This window comes from Phascolarctos cinereus, unplaced genomic scaffold (genome assembly GCF_003287225.1).
Source record: "Phascolarctos cinereus isolate Bilbo 61053 unplaced genomic scaffold, phaCin_HiC Scaffold_5;HRSCAF=322, whole genome shotgun sequence".
In the NCBI taxonomy this organism is placed as follows: domain Eukaryota; kingdom Metazoa; phylum Chordata; class Mammalia; order Diprotodontia; family Phascolarctidae; genus Phascolarctos; species Phascolarctos cinereus.
Window position 1 is genome coordinate 376,598,419 of NW_027555958.1, and position 6,000 is coordinate 376,604,418.

Genomic DNA, 6,000 nt, shown 5'->3' on the forward strand with positions numbered 1-6,000 from the left:
TTCTGTGCACTTCTGGAGAAGTCTTGGTTTATTGCTGCTTTCTTAGGGTTACCAAGTTTTGTGTTATTCAAGTATCTTAGGAACAGTTCAGGCTGAAGCTCTGTAAGCTATCAGTGCTCCCAGAGTTGTCTGACCCAAGACAAATTTGATCACTGCCCTTCTGGTCTGAGCTCTGCAAACTCCTCACCTGGGTTTGGGTCTGAGCAACAGTCCAACTGTCTATCAGTCAACTGGAAAACTCACTGGTTCAGACTCATAGAATTGTAGGCTTCCCTTTGATCTGGAATTCCTGCCCTGGTTATTCCTATGCAGGCTCCAGGTTGGACTAGACACTGAAACTTAGACCTTGCTTTACTGCTGGGGCCTAAGCCACACTGCTTTTCCTTGCTTCTAATCTTGTTCCTTGTTTGGTATACCTAATAGCATCTCTTCTAAGCAACAAATACCTGTCTATTATGTTTGTTATAAGGTCTGTTTTATAGAAGATCTGTCTTCTATCATAGCTGCGTTCATCAGTGGTTTCCTTTACACCACTGAAACAAGATTTCCCCTTTTTTCAATTGCTCCCTTTGCCTCCTCACCCATTCTCCTGTATTCCTTAGACACCATAGAAATTATTTCCCCTTCATTGATAGCCTTTGATTTGATTAGGGTAAATCACATATTTCTCTCTATCTTCTTCCTTCCCTTCCCCCTTTTATACATTCTCCCATTCTGTAATTTAGTCCTGCAAAAAACTTTGATTCACTTGTAGACCAGGTGTTAGGAGGTTTAAGTCATGATGTTTCAGGCTTGTTTCTCCACCATAACTTCTACTTGATTTCTGCTTTCACTCTTATCTCCTTGTGTACATATATTTATAAAGAAATCTCTTAATGGTATCTCTGTTGTATTCTTTTGTTATTATTGTCTTTACTTGCTGTATTTGCTTACCCTTCTTATATTTGTTGTCTGAGGTATTTGAGAAGCAAATAAAATCTTCAAGTCTGATTTTTTTAAAGAATGTTTTAAACGTATCTTTTTATTGGGCATCCATCTTTTTTCACATAATTATTCTAGATTTGTCAGATAGGTCACCTTGGGCTGTATCTTGTGTTCCTTTGTTCTTCAGAACACACTATTCCATTCCCTTCTATGGTTTCTTGTGGGTGCAGAGACTGTTGTCTTGTATTATTCTAAGTTATTTTCTTTTATATTTGAAGTTCTTTCTTCTAGCTGTTTGAAGAATTTGTTTTCAGGAAACTGTTCATTTTAGCCACTATGTGTTTTGGAGTTTGCAACATAGTTTTTCTCTTTTTGGAGGCAATTTATGGATTTTTCAATCAGCATTTTGTTGTCTGTATTCAGAAGTTCTGGGCAGTTTTATTACATTATGTTGTTCAGGTTTCTTAACTTGTGTTCTTCTGGTAGTCCCATAATCCTTAAATTGTCTCTATGCATCCTGATTTCAAAATCAATATGTTTTACTTATGTGAAGATCATACTTACTTTTAATATTATTGCTTTTTGCTCCTCTTCTCCCAGATCATCCTTTGCTTCCATGTATTTGCATTCCTGAACTATTATCCTGTCTTTTGTTTCTTGGTAAGACTTGCCACTGTGGATCCAGTTTTTCTATTCTGACAATTATTTCTGCTGTGTAGGCCATAAATTCTGTTTTCGTATTCATATTATTCCCAATTTGTATTTCTCTTTTGAACCATTCTGAAACATTGTGCTGTGATTCTATGCTCTCTTGTGAATCTATAGGATCCTCTGCTTCGTCAGTTGTTGATTTATTTTCCTTTGTCTTGCAATACTTATTCATAGATGCTTGAACTCTTTTACCTGCTCTGGGGGCCATATTCTCTGTTGCTATTATTATCTTCCTTGTTAGTTTATCTGTTTATGCTCAGGGTCTTTAATTGTATTTTCTTCCTCCTGAGATCTTTGGTAATTTCAGTCTTTTCGTTCACCCTTATCATCCCTTGTTGTTCACTTTCTGTCCACCTCCTCCCTGATAGTGGGTTTTTTGGGAGCTGGATCTCAACACATCTCAGCCTCCTCCTGTTCTGAGCAATTCATTGATTCACCAGCCTTGATCTCCACCCAAAGCAACTTCAGGGGGGACAGATCTGGCCTCACCTGGATGCTAGGCTCTTTCCCTTGGGCTTAGTTGAGTGCTCAGTTATATTTTCTTTTTTAGGATCATTGGATAATAAGAGCTTTTTTAAAAAATTACTTATTTTTAGTATTTTTCTATACCCCACTGCCTGTGTGTCTTATTTCCCAGTTACATGTAAAAACAATTTTTAACATTTGTTTTTAAAACTTTGAGTTCAAAATTCTCTCCCTTCCTCTCTCCCTACCCACCCTCACTGAGAAGGCAAGCAATTCAATATAGGTGTAGTCATGCAAAACTGTTACATAATAGTCATGTTGTAAAAGACTAACTATATTTTTTAATATATTAACTTAGTTTTAGTTTTAAACAACCACTTCTATAAGCTTTTGAGTTTTAAATTTTTCTCTCCTTCCCTCCCCACCTCCCTCCCCAAGATGGCACACAATCTGATATAGGCTCTACATATTCATTCCTATTAAACATATTTTCACATTAGTTGTGTTATAAGGAAAAATTAGAACCAATAGAAGGAACCACAAGAAAGAGGAAACAAAACAAAACAAAACAAAATAAAATAAAAGAACAAATAGTATGCTTTGATCTGCATTCTAACTCCATAGTTCTTTCTCTGGAGGTAGATAACATTTTCCATCATGATACTTTTGGATCCTTGCATTGCTGAGAACTAAGTCTATCAAAGTTAAAGACTAACTGTATTTCCCTCCATCCTATCCCATCCACCCCCCCCATTCATTCTATTCTCTCCTTTGACCCTGTCCCTCCTCAAAAGTGTTTGCTTCTGATTACTCCTTCCCCCAATCTGCCTTCCCTTCTATCACCCCCTTTTATTCCCTTCTCCCCTACTTTCCTGTAGCATAAGATAGATTTCCATGCCCAATTGAATATGTATGTTATTGCCTCCTTAAGCCAAATCTGATGAGAGTAAGGTTCACTCATTCCCTCTCACCTCCCTCGTCTTCCTCTCCACTGTAAAAGCTTTTTCTTGCCTGTTTTATGTGAAATAATTTACTCCATTCTACCTTTCCCTTTCTCCTTCTCCCAGTACATCCCTCTTTTACCCCTTAATTTTATTTTTTAGATATCATCTCCTCATATTCAACTCACCCTGTGCTCTCTGTCTATATATATTCCCTCCAACTACCCTAATAATGAAAAAGGTCTCATGAATTAAAATATCATCTTTCCATGTAGGAATATAAACAGTTCAACTTTTATAAGTCCCTTATGATTTCTCTTTCCTGTTTGCCTTTTCATGCTTCTCTTAAGTGTTATATTTGAAAGTCAATTTTTCAATTTGGCTCTATTTTTTTTTTCTCAAGAATGCATTAAATTCCTCTACATCATTAAATATCATATTTCCCCCCTCAATGATTACACTCAGTTTTGCTGGGTAGGTGATTCTTGGTTTTAATCCTAGCTCCTTTTGACCTTCAGAATATCATATTCCAACCCCTCCAATCCCTTTAATGTAGGAGCTGCTGAATCTTGTGTCATCCTGATTGTGTTTCCACAATACTTGAATTATTTCTTTATGGCTGCTTACAATATTTTCTCCTTGACTTGGGAACTCTGGAATTTGGCTATAATATTCCTAGGAGTTTTCCTTTGGGATCTCTTTCAGGAGGCGATTGGTGGATTCTTTCCATTTCTATTTTATCCTCTAGTTCTAGAATATCAGGGCAGTTTTCTTTGATAATTTCTTGAAAGATGATGTCTAGGCTCTTTTTTTAATCATAGCTTTCAAGTAGTCCAATAATTTTTAAATTCTCTCTCCTGGATTTATTTTCCAGGTCAGTTGTTTTTCCAGAGAGATATTTCACATTGTCTTCTATTTTTTCATTCTTTTGGTTTTGTTTTATAATTTCTTGATTTCTCATAAAGTCATTAGCTTCCATTTGCTCCACTCTAATTTTTAAGGAATTATTCTCTTCAGTGAGCTTTTGGACCTCCTTTTCTGCTTGGCCAATTCTCCTTTTTAAGGCCTTCTTCTCATTGGCTTTTTGGACCTCTTTTGCCATTGGTCTAGTCTATTTTTTAAGATGTTATTTTCTTCAGTATTTTTTGGGGGTCTCCTTTAGCAAGCTGTTAACTTGTTTTTCATGATTTTCTTGCATCACTCTGATTTCTCTTCCCAAGTTTTCCTCTACTTCTCTTACTTGATTTTCAAAATTCTTTTTGAGCTCTTCCATGGCCTGAGACCAATTCATATTTTTCTTGGAGGCTTTGGATGTAGGAGCTTTGATTTTGTTGTGTATGTTTTGATCTTCTTTGTCACCAAAGTAAGTTTCTATAGTCTGAGTTTTTTTCCCCACTGTTTGCTCATTTTCCCAGCCAATTACTTGACTTTTTAACTCTTTGTTAAGGTAAGGCTCTGTTTCCAATATGGAGGGCATACTGTCCCAAGCTTCAGGGGTTTTGTGCAGCTGTTTTCAGAGATACTTCTAGGGGCCTGTGAGTTTTCAGTTCTCCCAAGGTATTATGATCTAAGAAGAGGTGTTTACTCCTCTCCTGGCCTGTGCTCTGGTCTGTGAGGGGCCACAAGCACTCTTGTCTGCCCTAGAACTGTGAGGAGGGTTCCCTCTCTACTGCTGCCACAAGCCCTGCTATGCCAGTGCTCCTCCTTGCCCCAGGACTGCCACCCAGGACAAGTATGGGCAAAGCCTCAGTGCCAGCAAAGAGATCTCTGTAATCTTCTGATTAGTTGTTTGATCCCCTGTCTGAGGGCTGAGAGCTCCAGAAGCAGCCACTGCTGCTGCCACTGCCACTCCCACCGAGGGCTATGTGGTAGCCAGAGCTGGACTGTGCTCCTCTCTCATGCAGGTCTGACAGACCTTTCCTACTGACCTTCTAAGTTGTCTTTGGTGTTTGTGGGTTGAGAAGTCTGGAAACTGCCATAGCTGGCAGTGATTCAGTCCCCTGAGGCCTGCTCCAGGTTTGTTGGGACCCATTCTATGCTGGCATAGCTTGTGCTAAACTGTGCTCCTCTCTCAGACTGATGCAACAGACCTTTCCTGATGACCTTCCAGCTTATCTTTGGCTGGAAATTTGTTTCACTCTGTCTTTTTGTGGGTTCTACTGCTCTAGAATTTTAGAGTCATTTTTTACAGGCATTTGGAGGGGTTGGGGTGAGAGCTCAGGCAGGTCCCCACCTTTACTCCTCCATCTTGGCTCTGCCCCCTGGATAATAAGTGCTTTGAGATCATCTAATTCAACCTCCTTATTTTAAGGTAATCTCTAAAATCATTTTCCAGCTCTGGCATTCTAAGATTCTGTGGTTTTCTAAAGTGGAGGGAGAAATGCTGGATGAGGAGGGATGATAGTGGAGATTATCTGGAAATAACTGGGATAGAAAAACAAAAAGCATTAAAAAAAAAAACCCTTTTTTTCATTTTAAAGCAGAGGAAGATTAGGAAGAAGGCACATGTGAAAGTATTGTTAACACTGTAGTCAAAGTAAACAGGGAAAGTCCAGGTCCTGAGGTTTATTTGCAAATAGATAGGAGTCACCCACTATTCTATCTTCCATAATCCAGAATTCTCTACTCTTTTGGTTCCCTTTAGTTCCATTCAGTATGTTCCATAAGAGCAATTGACAAAGGTTTCCAACCTGTCTCTCAGTTATCGGGTGATTATCAGCTTCTACCAACTTGGCTGTGATTGGCAGTAGGTAGTTAGGGAAGATCTACCCATGTTCTTTCTGGTTAACAAGGCTGGGTCATAGTTAATAAAATTTCAGAACAAGGAGAGAATTGGGTAAGATCAGTCCAACCCCTTCCTTTTTCCAGAGAGGGCAGCTAAAGCCTAGAAAGAAGTGACTTGTCTCATATATCACCATCAGGATTGAAACCTAGGTCTTCTGATCCCTAGGTCAGTGCT